Here is a 15809-nt window from a genome sequence, read left to right on the forward strand (position 1 = left end):
GACACCAAAACAACCTGATCTGTCAGCTATTTGGCAAAGAAGACAGATTGACAATCCTATTATTATTATTATTTTTCTGTATACAATTATTCTTAAGGACATACAGATAAAACATATTTCTTGCTGCTAATTTTAGAGAGTAGTGATTCATTGTGTTTCCATGAAAGTCTACTGCATTACATTTGCAAAGTTATTGTTCTATCACTTTAATTTTACATATTAAGCGTCACATTCAAAGAGATCCCATAAACCCCCAGTTCTGCAATTCCACAGTCACAACCCTTATCATGAGACCAGGTAGAGAGGTAGAATTTCACCTGTGGATTCAATCTGGGCCCTGCTCTTCACAACTCAGCTTGAAAAGCCTCTTCATTTTTCTGCATGCCACTCTCTTTGTAAAATAAAAATAACCTTAATTAAATCTCTTCTTTCTGATGAAGAATAGAGGTAAGAAATGTTAAGCTTAGAGTTGATAGTAGACAAATTAGTCATAATTTTAGTAATGCTTGTCACCTGTAAGACTTCTTTTTTAAAAGTTTTATTATCTTTATGTATTGGATAGAAATAGCTGGAAATTAAGAGGAAAAGGGAGATAGAGAGGAATAGAGACAAAGCAGAAAGAGACCTGCAGTACTGCTTCACCACTTCTGAAACTTTCCCCCAGTGGGGACTGGGGGCTCGAACTTGTGTTCTTGATCACTGTAACATGTGCACTTACTACCCAGCTCCTGTAGTGCTTGTCACTATCATAATCATTACACAATACTAACAAACCACATAGAAAAAATAACACATTCTTTCTACTTCATGCTAAAACTCAGAGAAATGCATGTGCACATTTGTATAAAATGAACAGATTGCCTACCGATAATTCATTAAAATATGTTTGTTGCAAGTGATCTAAGTCCCTATTATGAATAATAAGCAAACAGTGCATTTTCCACAGACATGAGGTAAGCATGCTTTTATTTTAATATTTTGATTTTAGGATGAAATTTGGGCACTTATTGATTTTGCTTTATTAACCCAGAATGGATTTTTTTCTTAAGAATAGAATGTATATAAATCTAAAAACATTCCATATTGGAAAAAAAATGTACACTATAAAGATCTGATGACATTTTTAATGGGACTAATATACATGACTTTTTTTTTTCCTTTTTTGCCCTAAGAAATCACTGGTGTTGGAATGGATCAGTCTAAAATGCATTAATAGAACAATTAATTACAAACTGAGTAAAAGACATCATTCCAAATAAATTTAACTGGCTGTGTGTGTGATATTTAGTTAACTATATTTGCACTATCCTAAGGCCATATAACAGAAACTTGACATTTAGTGTGGCAAATCTCTGTGTCTAAAAACCTGGCTTATTTGCAGTTAAGAGCAATAATGACAAATTTATCATGATATTTCAGAGGAAATAAACAGAATTTAAAAGCCATTTAGTTCATAGAATCTGAGTCACCATCCTCATTCAGGTAAATTAAGTGACTGGATTGGGAGATTGAAGCCCTCACCAACTTTATAGTCATATACTTGTGTGCTTCAGAAGTTTACTTATTAGCTCATCCTTGCCTCCCCCCTGCCGACAATTTGTGAAAGCTAAAAATGCTTGAAAGCAATTGGTTTTGTTGAACTTTTCCTGCCTAGTCTAACTGCCAAGAGAATTCAAATTAAAAACTAAAATTTTAAAAACATAGACATGTATCTTTTCTTCAGTTGTTTATACAGTTTAGCTTTTGATCTCTTCTAATTTCTAGGAATAAGCCAGATTGGTATTTCTGGCTTGCTGATTCTCTAATATTTTTCTTCTGGTGATTAACAACCTTGGCTTTATAATACAAAAATTCCACTCAATGGTTTCTATCTAATTATTTCTCACCAAATAGTTTCTGTGTCCAAAAGACTTTGGTTTATGGAGTCTCTGTAACAGCAGGATACTAGTGTTTTTTCTTGCAAATATGTATATATATATGTATATATATACATATATATACATATACATATATATTTAATTTTATTTATTTACTCATTAATTCAATAGAGTCAGAGAGAACTCAAGAAAGAAGGTGGGCAGAGAGAGAGAGATAGCGTGCGAAAGCGACACCTGTAGCAATGCTTCACTACTCCTGAAGCTTTCTCGTATGCAGGTTAGGGGCCAGAGGCTTGCACCCAGGTCCCTGTGCACTGAAATATGTACACTCAAATGAGTGTGCCACCACTAAATCTTGTAGATGTATATTTCTGACCAAAGACTTGTAATTCTTTGTCAATCAGTGTACTACCTACATTGTGTGTCTTTTTTTATTTTTGTGGATAAGGTAAGTTTTATTTTGTTTTTTTAATTTCTTTATTGGGAAATCAATGTTTTACATTTGACAGTAAATACAATAGTTTGTACATGTTTAACATTTCCTAGTTTTCCATATAACAGTACATATTGTGTGTCTCGATAATAAACATTCTTGTATTTGGAATTTTTAGTGGATTCATTATCAAGTGCCCTCTCCCCTTTTTCACCAACGCACTACTTATTAGCTCTGATTTATGGAGGTACTGTGGATTGAATCTGGGATCTCAGAGCCTCAGGCATGAAAAGTTTTTTGCATAACCATTATGCTGTCTCCCACAATCCTATATTCACACAACTCCCACCCCAATTTTTATTAGATAGGGCAGAGAGAAATTGAGAAAGGAGGTGGAGATACAGAGAGTGAGAGAAAAATAGACACCTGAAGACCTGCTTCATTACTCATGAAGATTCCCCTCTGCATGTGGGGAGTACTCACACAATTTTTAAAAATACTTTACTCTTTATAATCTGATTATGATGCAAGGGTTTTAAATCATTCATCTGCCAGTTGCTGCTATCTGTAATATCTGAGAAACCTGTGTAATGTAGTGTGTTAAAATAAAACGTACACACAAAAAATCTATGGAATAATTGAAAGACATTAAGTATATACTAAGATATACTAAGATACGATTACATTTTGCTACATTGCTACTATAATATGAATTATAAACTGGCATATTTGGCCCTTGTTTGTAATTCTGGACTCTGAGGAATTATAGAATCCTTAGAATTTTGTAAATACTAGGAATGCTGTGTTTTGTTACGTTAATAAGGTAAGTTTGGAAAGTACTTATGAGGATGTTTGATTGCCAATGGAGCTCACTAAGTGATTAGAGGATTGAAACTTTTCTATACTGCCCATGTGACCACTGTTGTGATAGGGACAGAAAGTGGGATCAGTTTTCAACAGTCAGTAATTTTATCAGTAGTGAAAAAAAATGAATGAAGTTTCCGTAAATACCTAATAGTGTAAGTGATATTTGCAGCTAGGATCTGAATTGAGTGGCCAAGGAAGGTTTATTGAGACTTCCAACATGTAAGTAGTAGATCAGAAACACAACTAATATCTTGGATTTGCATGGGCATCTGAAGTGGGGAGGGGTAATTTTGTAAGACTTACTCCTTATCTTGTGGAATTTGATGGATTCTGGATGATAAACATCAGAATTAAGCTCAATTGTGCCATATACATCTAGTGTCTTGGTGAACTGCTTGTTGGTATATGGAACTCTCTCACAGAAACTAAAGTTAAGTCTAAGAGACTTTTAGCTTATTAAGGCATTTAATTTAACTTAAACTAAATTTTTGAATCTACAAATATATATTCTGGCAAAGAAGACATTTTAGTTGAAAGGAAATCATTTCTTGAAGAGCCTCAATTTTGAAAATTGCCCCATTATGTTGTATTTCTTACAGTAAATGAAAAGTCTATTAAGAAGAGAATTGTTCTCCATATTCTTAAGCAACATTTGAATGAAAAAAATAATGTAATGCTTTGAGTGGTATTACAATTCTGTTTTAGTTTGGGAACAATGAGCATCTCTTCTATGAACCACTTAGGCATGGCTTTGCAAAAAGTCTAATTCTAAATATTCAGTAAGTGTTTGCAATATAATCTTTCTTTCTTTTTAAAAGTAGGGTAGCACTGTCTTACAAAGTTATTTCACTGTCAAGAGTACAGTTCACATTTCAACAATATATACTTCATACCAAACCCACTACCAAAGGACTAATTATCATCTATCACATTCAGTTGATTCTCACAACTGTTCCTCTCCTATTTCTCCCACTCTCTTCTCCAGCTACCACCAATTCACTGTCACTATAGAAGGGTTTGTTTTCATTTAGGTTGCTATTTCTTACCTTACACTTATGCATGAAATTCTATGAAATTTCTCTTCCTGATTAATTCACACAGGGTAACTGTCTCAATGTTTAGACATTAAATATTTTTGCAAGTATATCGTGACAAAAGGAAGTAAACAATGTATAGTGATGAGTTTAGGTGGAAAAGATCATTTATCTAGTGTCTACAGATAAGACCTGACTATAATTGAAATTATATTAAAAGAAAAGACTAGTCACAAGATGCAGTATAAATACATACACCTTGTAGTCAGAGAAAACTGATTCACATCCTGACTTTTCCACTTACTCATCTGATACATTTGTAATTAGCTTTACCATTTGCAAATTTTTCTTTAGCAGCAAAATGGGGTCAGTCATGCTGATCTTGTTATACTCCCTTGGGAGATATTGTTCACATAATATATGTAGAGTTGTTGGCTCTACATATTAGCTGTACATATTGGCTCTACATTATTAGCTCTCTGTATGTAATAAAAATATTCTCTAGTCATAAAATATAAATAAGTCAATTCAGTCTTTCACATGCATCATTTTTAATCTCATACATGCTAATTAAACCCAAAATCCCTCTAATTTATTTTTTTAATTTTATTTATTTATTTTTCCTTTACTGGGGGATTATTAGTTTATAGTGGGCAATAAAATATAGTCGTTAGTACATGTGTAACATTTCTCATTTTTCCACATAACGCTCTAACCCCCCACTTAGATCCTCCTCTGCCATCATGTTCCAGAACCTGAACATTCCCCACTCCGACCTCAGAGTCCTTTACTTTATGCAATACACCAAATCCAGTCCAAGTTCTGCTTTGTGTTTTCTCTTCTGTTCTTATTTTTCAACTTCTGTCTGAGTGGGATCCCATATTCATCTTTCTCTGTCTGGCTTATCTCACTTAACAAGATTCCTTCAAGCTCCACCCACAATTAGGTGAAGAAGTTGGATTATTTTTAACTCGTAGGATGTGTTTCAGAGATTTGATGAGAAAAATATCTCTATAAATTAAAGCATACTGAAAAAATAATACTTATTTTTCCAAATGTTGTACATATCTGATGTTTTACATATCTGGTGGCATATTTAATTTTTATGTTTTCTGTGAGCTTTTAAGTTTTCTGTAAGTCAAACAATATTACTCTCATAGAGAGCAGAGAATGGAAAATATGAATTTAGGTTGATGGTCAAGTCACTAGTAGAAACTACAGTCTTAACTCTGATCTTTCAATTATTTCCATTTTGATATTTTTGTTTCTTTTTGTTTTTGCCTATTTTGCTCATGTATTGACATTTCATTGTAGAAATTCCATTGTAGAAATTCACCTTTCAGTAAGAGAATTCAGACCTATCACCCCACATTCTTCAATAAGTCCAGCTAGTAGTCCACCATTTTTGAAAGGATAACAGTTGGATTTGACACTTTGATTTTTCTGAATTCTGGACTCTGTTGTGATTGATGGGTGGGCATAAATTCTTTGTTGTTGTATAAATAAGCCTACACACAACTGAAAAATATACATGTGCTTTCCTTTCAACCTTGGGCATTAATCAATATATATATATATATATATATATATGCGCATATAATATGTGGCCACCAATTAGAGTGTTAGCAAAGTGTCTACTACCCCTTTGAGTGGTTAAAAATAAGCATTTTCAGTAAACTTTAGATGATTCTAAAAGTAAATTCTGAAAACATGATTATCCGACTAAATTTTCCTCTTTTTGTTCTGATATTTTTCCAAAATAAATAAATGAAATTGATCAAAAATCCTTATCTCTTTCTTTAAAGAATGTTTCTTTTTTGGGAGTGAGGGTAAGCAGTGGTGCACCAGTTGAATGCAAACATTACCATGTACAAGGACCTGGGTTCAAGCTCCTACTTCCTACATGTAGAAGGGTAAGCTTCATGATTGGTGAAGCAGGTCTGCAGATATATATATATTTCTCTCTCTCTCCCCTCCCCTCTCAATTTCTCTCCGTCCTGTCAAAAAAAAAAAAGAATGAAAATTAAAAAAAAAAAGGCCACTCATTAGAAGCAGTGGATTTGTAGTGCTGACACTGAGCCCTAGTGGTAACCCTAGTGGAAAACAAAACAAAAACAAAGAACCAAAAAAACCTCTCTCTTTTCATAGGAATACAGACTACTGAAAGCTCCAAGTATAAACTATCTCAAATCTTTGTCAAATGGCAGTAGTGGATGATTTAGAGGGTTAGTATTCCTGATTTAAATCTTTATTTCATCAGTTAAGAGCTCTGTGATTCATTATGGGAAGAAAGGTAGGAGTTCTGGCTTTTGTAATTGCTTCTCTGCTGAATATTTCTGTCTTTCCCTAGTGGAGAGGTAAGATTCTGGGACACATTGGTGAGGTTGTCTTCCCAATTCAGTTAGGATAGAATCATAGTTGCATCTGCAACTTGGTGGCTGAAAGGCAGTAAGATATGAAACAGGACAAATTGTTTAACAAACAGGAACTAAAAAGTAAGAACAGAGCAGATGAAAATAGGGGATTAATGTTAGGGGAAGGTAACCAAAGGGCTCTGAATTCAATTCTGTTTGGATCCAGAGAGGGAAGAAAAAAAACAACAACATTCAGAAGTAGCCATAGGCTTAAGTGTCACTTAGAAAGGAAGAGAAGGCAGGACCATAGGAGAAAATGGGAAAATGTATATAAATATAGCTAGCCAGTTATAGAAATAATAGTCAATCCATAGCTGTGACTTTAGAAGAACTACTGTAGTTTATAATGGAGGAAATGAGGACACGGATCTCTGATGGTGGGAATGGTGTGGAATTATACTCCCTTTATCTCATAATTTTGTAAGCCAATATTAAGCTACTTATAAAAAATAAAGAGCTCCATGATTTTGCAAAAAGTCATGTAGTCACCATAGTCACTTGCCAGCCTTAATTTATTCACTGTATGTTGGGTATAATTACAGGGCATCTCCTGTAGTTGTTGTGAATCGAATCTTTATATACAGAGTAGTTGAAATAGCATCTGTCACATTGTAAGTACTAAAAAGTTAATTATGCTTGTCATTCTCTTCTGTAAAATAGATGAAATATGGAATTTCCCAGGCAAGAAGTCATATAATCTAAAGAGCAAAGTCAACAACTAGAATAGCAAGTTTGGTGAGAAGAAAAGGAAAGCTAGAAAGTATCTGAGCCCTGTTAAGTGTCTTAATGTAAGAAGAGAATCAGAGCAAAATGAGAAATCTGCAGGCACATCAACAGTGTAAGAAATTATTTGTTGGTATGACAAGATAAAAGAGACATTACAGGAATTAGAAGCCTTAGTATTCTTTATAAGCAGAAAAATAAAATCTAAAGCACCACAGGAAGTAATCTGACAAAAGAAGACAGTAGGATGTGGGAGACTTCACCGACTATGAACACTGGAAACTTCTAGCTAGCTCAGAGGAAAGTCATAATTGCTTGCTGAAGGATTTATGAAATCAGTAGTTCAGAGATCAAAAGTCAAAGTCCTCTGAATAATGTTTTGCTACATTCTTTCCTTAACTATTAAGCTAGGAGAAATACCTCCATTTAATAAACAGAAGTTTAAAGTAACCATATCATATCAGGGTATTTTTAGTAGAATATTCAATAGCTTTAAGTGACCCTTTTGCCAATCCACAGTGATATCTGCCTTTAGATTGATCAGGTAGTTGAGGTAAATCCTGAAAGCATAGAGAGCATAGGTTGGAACTGGAAGAATTAGGAATTGTTGAATGTGCACATTAAGCAATTTCCTTTCAGAAATAGGGTTCCCAGGGAAAAATACACAATTGAAAATTTCCAAAGTCATCTACTAAGTAAACAAAGAAGTCTTGTGTTTTTCACACTAAAATATAACTTGTCAATAGAAAATGAGGGGCTGAATGACATCTTACCAGACAATAACTAGGATCCACCTGCATATCAGATTTCAGGCTCAGGGAAAAAACAAACAAACAAACAAAAACTAGTATAGCCACAGGCCCTTTGGAATATAACTAAAATATGCCTACTAGCTATCTACAAAATGGAGACCCCCGAACTCTTCATCTGCACTATTCCAGCCTTTAGGTTCATGATTAGTCAACAACTTGTTTGACTTTATATGTTAACTGTCTTTTCAGCCACTAGGTTCCAGATGCTAGCATGATGCCAACCAGACATCCCTGGACAGACAACTGCACCAATGTGTACTGGAGCTCCAATTCCCCAGAACCTCACCCCACTAGGGAAAGAGAGAGACAGGATGTGAGTATGGATTGACCTGCCAATGCCCATGTTCAGTGGGGAAGCAATTACAGAAGCCAGACTTTCCACCCTCTGTACCCCATAATGACCCTGGAAGTATCCATAATTCCAGAGGGATAAAGAATAGGAAAGCTGTCATAGAAGGGGATGGGATACAGAGTTCTGGTGGTGGGAATTGTGTGGAGTTGTACCCCTCTTATCCTATGATTTTGTCAGTGTTTCCTTTTTATAAATAAATTTTAAAAAAAGAAAGAAAATGACGGGGCTGGCTAGTGGTGCACTTGGTTTAGTGCATATGCTACCATGTGCAAGGACCTGGATTCAAGCCCCACTCCCCTTTCCCACATGCAGAAAGAAAGCTTCATAAGTCATGAAACAGTGCTGCAGGTGGTCCTCTGTCTCTCTCTTCCACTTTGTTCCCTTTCCTTGTCAGTTTCTCTCTGTCCTATCAAATAAATTAAAGTTTAAAGAATAAAAAGAGAAAAAAGAACTATTAATACCTGCAACAAAGTTGGTTTCTATGTTTGTATAGAAATCAGATTCACAAGAGCATATGCTGTATAGTTAATTCAATTTTATGAAGTTTAATAGACTAAATGAGCTTACAGAGAAACAAATCAAAAAAGTGTTTACCCTTTGGAGGAATTAAGGAAAACTGTGAAACTTCAAGTAAAAACTTTCTCTGATGACCCAAATGGTTATAACTTCAGTGGAATATATTAGTCTATAATGGAACTAATAAATAGGCTAACAATATCTAATAACTAATAATAGACTAATAAACTACATGTACACAATGATTAAAAAGCTTTATCATGTATATGTTGTGTGTCAACTAAAAACATCAGCAATAGAAGACAAAATGTATTTTAAGCAAATATTGGGAAAAATGAAAAGATTAGATTTCCATTGTTTTGTCAAAATGTAAAGTTATAAGAAAGTCCCACAAAACAAAACCCCCTTATAATAATAACTCAAAAAAGATGTAATAATAGGCAGCAACATGAGTGAACCTAGAGGACTTATGCTAAATTGAAATATAGAGGCTAGTACTATGTAATTTCTCTTATATGTGGATTCTGGAAAAAAGAAAGAACATATAGTATCAGATTAGATAATGGTTACCATTGTGAGGAAAATGAGATGCTTGTCAAATAGAACAAAATTCAAGTTACTAGTTATGAGAATTTCATGCATAGCATGGTGATGTAATTAATACTGTGTTGTGGACATAGAATTTCCTAATGGAATTGATACTGTTTTCTTTTTTAATTCGTTTTTTATTTTTCAAAATTACATGTCAACAGGGGTTTAAATCCATACCATTCCTACCACCAGAGCTTTGAATCTTCAGTATCCTCACTGTAGTCCACAACAGGTCCCCTAAGGCTGTAGAAATTGGCCAGCCATCATCTCTACAACTATCTGTCTACATTTATACATAATTTCCCCCCTTTTTTCCTGATTCAATCCTCTCTTCCCCTCCAAGCCACTCATGACAGCATAACTACCTCCATATATCCCCCTCCTTTTCCTTTTCTCTCTCTGGATGCTGATGGAGCTGGAGTTCAGAGCCCTCTTATCTTCATCCTATCACTTCTCCCCCACTGGGAGTATGGTTGTTTTGGAGTGCAGAAGGTAGGATTTCTGGCTTCTTTAATTACTTCTCTGTTGAACATGGGTGTTGACAAGTCAATCCATATCCCCAGCCTGTTCTTATCTTTCCTTAGTGGACCAGAGCTCTGGAGGTGCACATTGCCAAAGTCATCTGCCCAGAGAAGTCAGGATGGAGTCATGGTAGCATGTATAACTTGGTGTCTGGAAGGTGGAATGGCCTAAATTTATACAAAATGGTTAATGAACCTGAACCAAAGAGTAGGATAGAGTAGATGAGATTAGGAATTCTAAGGTAGAAGATATTGTTTTCTCATCACATATAGCAAGTATGTGTGATAACATGTACTAATTAGTCTGATTATGTTAATCATCTCATAGCATAATATCAAATAATCATGTTATTTACTCTAAGTATGTGTAATTTATTTGTCAATCTCTAATAAAGATAGAAAATAGAGACCAAAGCATAGATTGAATTTTCCAGAGGCACATTAATAAAAGTGGCTCTAAAACCTTTGAATTCAGATTTTCTGAGTCTAAAATGTGGCTGGTGGACCCACGTAAGCATACACATTACCATGTGCACGTATCTGGGTTCAATGACCTGCTCCTCACCTTTGGGGTGGGGTGGGGAATGCTTCATGAGCAGTGAAGTAAGTCTGTAGGTATCTTTCTCTCTCCCTCTAGGTCTCCCCCTCCTCTCTCAATATCTCTCAAATATAATAGAAAGAAAAAAATGACTGAGAGATAGCTCACTAGATAGAATACTCAGTTTACCAAACACAAGTACCTGGGTTTGAGCTCTCCTGGGTTACCATATGGGAGAGCCATGAAAAGGGTAAGCATCACTAGTTGCGAAGCAGTACTGTGATGTCTTTTTCCCTCTTCTTCTGTCTCTCCTCAGTCTTTTCACCTGCTATCTGAAGAAGGAAGGAAGGAAGACAATATAAATAAAACATGGTGCTTGTTATAGCAACAGAAGCAACCACTGATGCCTGGCAGATGGTCTGTGTTTTTGTTTTAAAAAATTATTTATAAAATAGAAATACTGACAAGACTATAGGATAAGAGAGTTACATTTCCATACAGTGCCCACCCCCAGAGTTTCATATCCAGTCCCATCCCTTGAAAGCTTCCCTATTCTTTCTCCCTCTGGGAGTATGGACCCAGGATAATTGTGGGGTGCAGATGATGGAAGGTCTGGCTTCTGTAATTGCTTCTCTACAGAACATGGGCATTGACAGGTCAATCCATACTCCCAGCCTGTCTCTCTCTTTGCCTAATGGGGTAGGGATCTCGGGAGGCAGGGCTCCAAGACACATGGTAGGGTCCTCTGCCCACGGAAGTTGGGTTGGCATCATAATATCATCTGGAAGCTGATGGGTGAGATTCCCAGGTTGAAAGCAGCTTCCTTGCAGAACTCACACTAGGTGTTGTCTCCTGATGATCTATGTTCTTACAGCAGAGTGGTATGCTCCTTTCCTACTTGCCCTGATTTCAGCATCTGTGGGGTAACAACTCTCTTTACAATGCTTTGCTTTTCTGAGACTAAGGATGACAGATCAACCTAGTACAAGTATAGCTCAGAAGGTTGGTGTGTTTTTTGCCATGGTATGGGGCAACATAGGGTCTCATCTGCTCTATCTCAGTGGTAATCTTCTCAACATGTTCTGTGGGCTTGAGTGGCAGTTCTTCAGAGGGCACTTAGCTCAATATGATTCTCATTAAATTGACTTTTCTCTATCCATTCCTTCACTCCTGTTTTTTATTTATTTGCTATTAATTTATTTTATTGGGGGATTACTGTTTTACAGTCGACAGTAAATGCAATTGTTTGTACATGTTCACTCCCGTTTTTTTAAGGTTACCTCTCACATACATTATAAGACTTTCCATGAGTTGTTGCCAGTGGGCTTGGCGTGCTGCATCCAGGGAAGCAATGAGATGGTCAGCCACATCTGGGTCGCCCGACTCATCATACTGCTTTAGTAGTTGCTTGCATTCAGCATCAAGACAAGGTGTATAGTTAGCACGTCTCCCACGAGGAATGGCTTGGGAAGCTGCTTTGAAGATGGCTTGGTGGAAGCGCCTGTAGGAATCTTCAGAGGGGATAGAGTTAATTGGAATTGCAGGAATAGATTTGTTGGTAAGATCACTGAACAGACGCCAGTTTGCTTTCCGAAAGTTCCATCTTAGTTTCTCCGAGCACAGAATCAGTGGGAGCTGGAGACCAATGTGGATGATAGCTGGGCGGTGATGACTGTGCGGGAAGTTCTTGAGAACTTGTCTCATAGCGGGAAAGGCTTGGCCGTTGACTGTGCTAATCCAGCACAGGTCTGGTGACGAGTCTTTATTCCATCTAGCACTGTGAAAAGAGCCTGGTTGTTTGGGATGATAAAATAGGGAGAGGTCATTCGCTGAAGCCCAGTCGGCTAAGATAGAGCCGTCAGCATGAGTGGAGGAATATCCCCAGTCTTGGTGATGACTATTAAAGTCTCCAACGTAAACTGCTGGGTGATTCGGGCTAGGCAGGACCTCGTTATCCCATGAGGCACTGGGAGGCTTATATACATTGACGAGCTGAATAGATCCAACAGTAATGGAGTCGTAGAAGGTCAAAGAGGCCGTATGGTAAACGTCCGCAAGACACGATTTGGCGTAGATGGCTCGGCCATGTTTATGATGGAGATTACAGCATATTAAATCGAATCCACTGATGGTGAATCGAGCAGCTTCATCGACTGCTATATGTGTTTCTTGTAGGCAGATAACATCTGCCTGATGCTGTATCGCCAATTGACCAATAAGAACGCGTTTGGTAAAGGACAGCCCCTCAACATTAAGTTGGAGGACTCGAAGAGCAGGACCAACAGCTTGAAAGCTGGCAGGAGCTGCTTGTTGCTGGTTTTGAAAGTGACTGGGATCCATGTGGATTCAGTCGGCTAGGAAGGATCGTCAGTTTCCCCAATGAATGGGTACTCACGAGATGCACCACGGGAAGGTCGACCCAATGCATCCCAAAGTTCATCCTGAACTTCACCCACTCAAGTAGGAAGGCCTGGAAGCTTCTTCACAGACTGGGTGCCAGTAGCCAACCCCCTCCCGTCTCCCATCCTCCCGTATCTCCAAACTCAGTGGCCAGTCACCTAACTCAAGTTGGACATGCTAAGATCGACCCAGTCTGGAAAAGAGAAATTTCCCATGAGTGGTCATCCCACTTCCGGTTATCTTGTCCATCTCCAAAACTCTCTCCCTTTACACTGCCTGAACTGGAAGACACTTTGAAGAGGGTTAAACCGGGAACAGCTGCTGGCTATGATAACATCACCCCAGAACTCATTCTTAACCTGGGCCCCGCAGCAAAGAAGTGGTTCACTTCATTCCTGTCCCACATCTTGGAATCTGAGTTTATGCCCAAAGTTTGGCGTCGTGCGAAGATTATAGCGGTTTTGAAACCAAAGAAAGACCCAACACTGGCCACCAGCTATAGACCAATTTCTCTCCTCTCCGTGTGTTACAAACTCCTTGAGAGGCTGCTTCTGTCACGTATTTCTCATCTTACAGAGAAATTCCTATCACCTGCCCAGGCTGGTTTCCACCCAGGAAGATCTACCTGCGAACAAGTCCTGGCCCTCTCAACTTACATTGAAAATGGATTCCAGAAGAATTTAAAGATGGGTGCTGTCTTTGTTGATCTCACAGCAGCCTATGACACGGTCTGGCACCGTGGTCTCCTAGTCAAGATCTCAAGATGCCTGCCTCGATGGGTGGCCAACACTATATGGTTTCTTCTCCAAAACAGAAGATTCCGGGTGCATCTGGGTGACAAGTCTAGCAGATGGAGACTTGTCTCAAGTGGCCTCCCCCAGGGCTCTGTTCTGGCTCCTATGCTATTTAATATTTACATCAATGACCTCCCAGAAACTTTTTCAAGGAAGTTCATCTACGCCGACGACATCTGCTGTGCAACTCAGGCATCAAAGTTCGACATCCTCGAGGAAACACTCACGGAAGACATGTCTCTGATACCTGATTACTGTAAAAAATCCCTAGCACTGCAAAAACGGTATCATCTGTTTTCCATCTGCACCATGCCTCGGCCTCGCGTGAGCTTAATGTGCAGCTTGGCGATACGAGAATCCGGCATGAAGCCCAGCCAGTCTATCTTGGTGTTACTCTCGATCGCACTCTGTCATTTCATAAACATCTCATAAAAACTGCAGCAAAGGTGGGCGCGAGGAATAACATCATTGCAAGACTGGCCAGCTCCTCATGGGGTGCAAGCGCTTCCACACTACGATCATCATCTCTGGCATTATGCTATTCCACTGCAGAATACTGTGCCCCAGTATGGTTCCTTAGCCCCCATGTCCACTTGGTCGATTCCAAATTATATTCCTCCATGAGGATAATTTCTGGAACCATCCGTTCCACCCCGGTTCCATGGCTGCCAGTTCTTAGCAACATCGCCCCGCCAGATATTCGTCAGGATTCAGCATCATCTAAGTTCATTTCCCATGTCTACGCTCGACCAGACCTGCCAATATACGCGGATATCTTCGCCCACCCTGTCCAACGCTTGACATCTCATTACCCAATCTGGTCCCCTATGCCTACACTGAACTTCTCTGTTCCAGACTCTTGGAAACAGAGTTGGCAGTCAGCTGAGGTAAAGAACAAACACCTCATCGCAGACCCCTGCAAGCGTCAACCCGGCTTTGACCTAGCACGTTATGATTGGGCCCTCCTCAATTGCTATCGAATAGGCCATGGCCGGTGCGCTTCTATGTTCCATTGCTGAGGATCCAGAGATGACCCGAACTGCCCCTGTGGCTCCAGACAGACTATGACCCACATAGTCAATGACTGCCACCTCTCCAGATTCAAAGGAGGTCTCGAAACTTTACATCAGACTCAACCTGATGCTGTTGACTGGCTACGGAAGAAGGGCAAACGCTAGAAGAAGAAACATACATTATCAACAGATAAATCTTTACATCAGAGCAACCCAAACTAAAGTATAACTTTTAAAATCTAGGAAGGTAGCAGAAGAGTTATGCAAAAGGACTTTCATACCTGCCACTCTGAGGTCCCAGGTTCAATCCGGCACACCACCATAAACCACAGATGAACAGTACTGTAGTCTCACTCTAATTCTTCATTTCTCTCACAGTAATATAACTAAGTGAAGTGTTTTCTAATGTATAACTTTAAAAAATTTATAGGTTAAGTAATCCTGTGAGCAGTGAGCTGAATTCAGGAACAGAAAACCAAGTATTAAATTCTCACTTAACCCCTGGGCCCTGGGTAATATGGATGCCATGAGAGAGGTTGAGTTCCCTGTAGTCTCAGTGAAGCAGTCATGGCCATTATGTAGACTGCAGGTAACTTTGCAGCTTAAAAAACATATGGAACTGTTGTTCTGCAACACGGAGGAGAGAGAGGAGATCTGGAGCTGAGAGGGAACACAAATCTTTATTCAAGGGCACGGGTGAGAGCGCAGTGGTTCGGGCCACGTGGAGCTAGCAAAATGGCCGCCTCCTGCTACACACAACAACTCTTCCCTGCATCCGGTCACCAAGGTGAAAAGTGGGCAAAAAAAAAAAAAAGAGAGAGAGGGGCAGAAGCAAAAGGTATTTTATGGGAGAAATTCTGGAAGTGACAAGTTGGGACAGGATTGGCTAGGAAACAAGGCATTCCAGGAATAGGGTTTCTCACG

General features: G+C 38.4%; 1 long non-coding RNA gene across 4 annotated transcripts in view; it reads left to right on the top strand.

Moving 5' to 3' along the window:
- LOC132534329 (uncharacterized) overlaps nt 1–15809 on the top strand; it is a 288614-nt gene that overhangs the window by 32619 nt on the left and 240186 nt on the right. For 2 of the 4 annotated variants that reach the window (XR_009546057.1, XR_009546054.1), the window contains exon 3: nt 2505–2678. The exons of the other annotated variants lie outside the window; for them this stretch is intronic. This is a non-coding gene — a long non-coding RNA (uncharacterized LOC132534329). Of the gene's footprint in view, nt 1–2504; nt 2679–15809 lie in introns of those variants that run through there. 4 annotated transcript variants of the gene reach the window in all.

Source organism: Erinaceus europaeus, chromosome 18 (assembly GCF_950295315.1).
Source record: "Erinaceus europaeus chromosome 18, mEriEur2.1, whole genome shotgun sequence".
In the NCBI taxonomy this organism is placed as follows: Eukaryota; Metazoa; Chordata; class Mammalia; order Eulipotyphla; family Erinaceidae; genus Erinaceus; species Erinaceus europaeus.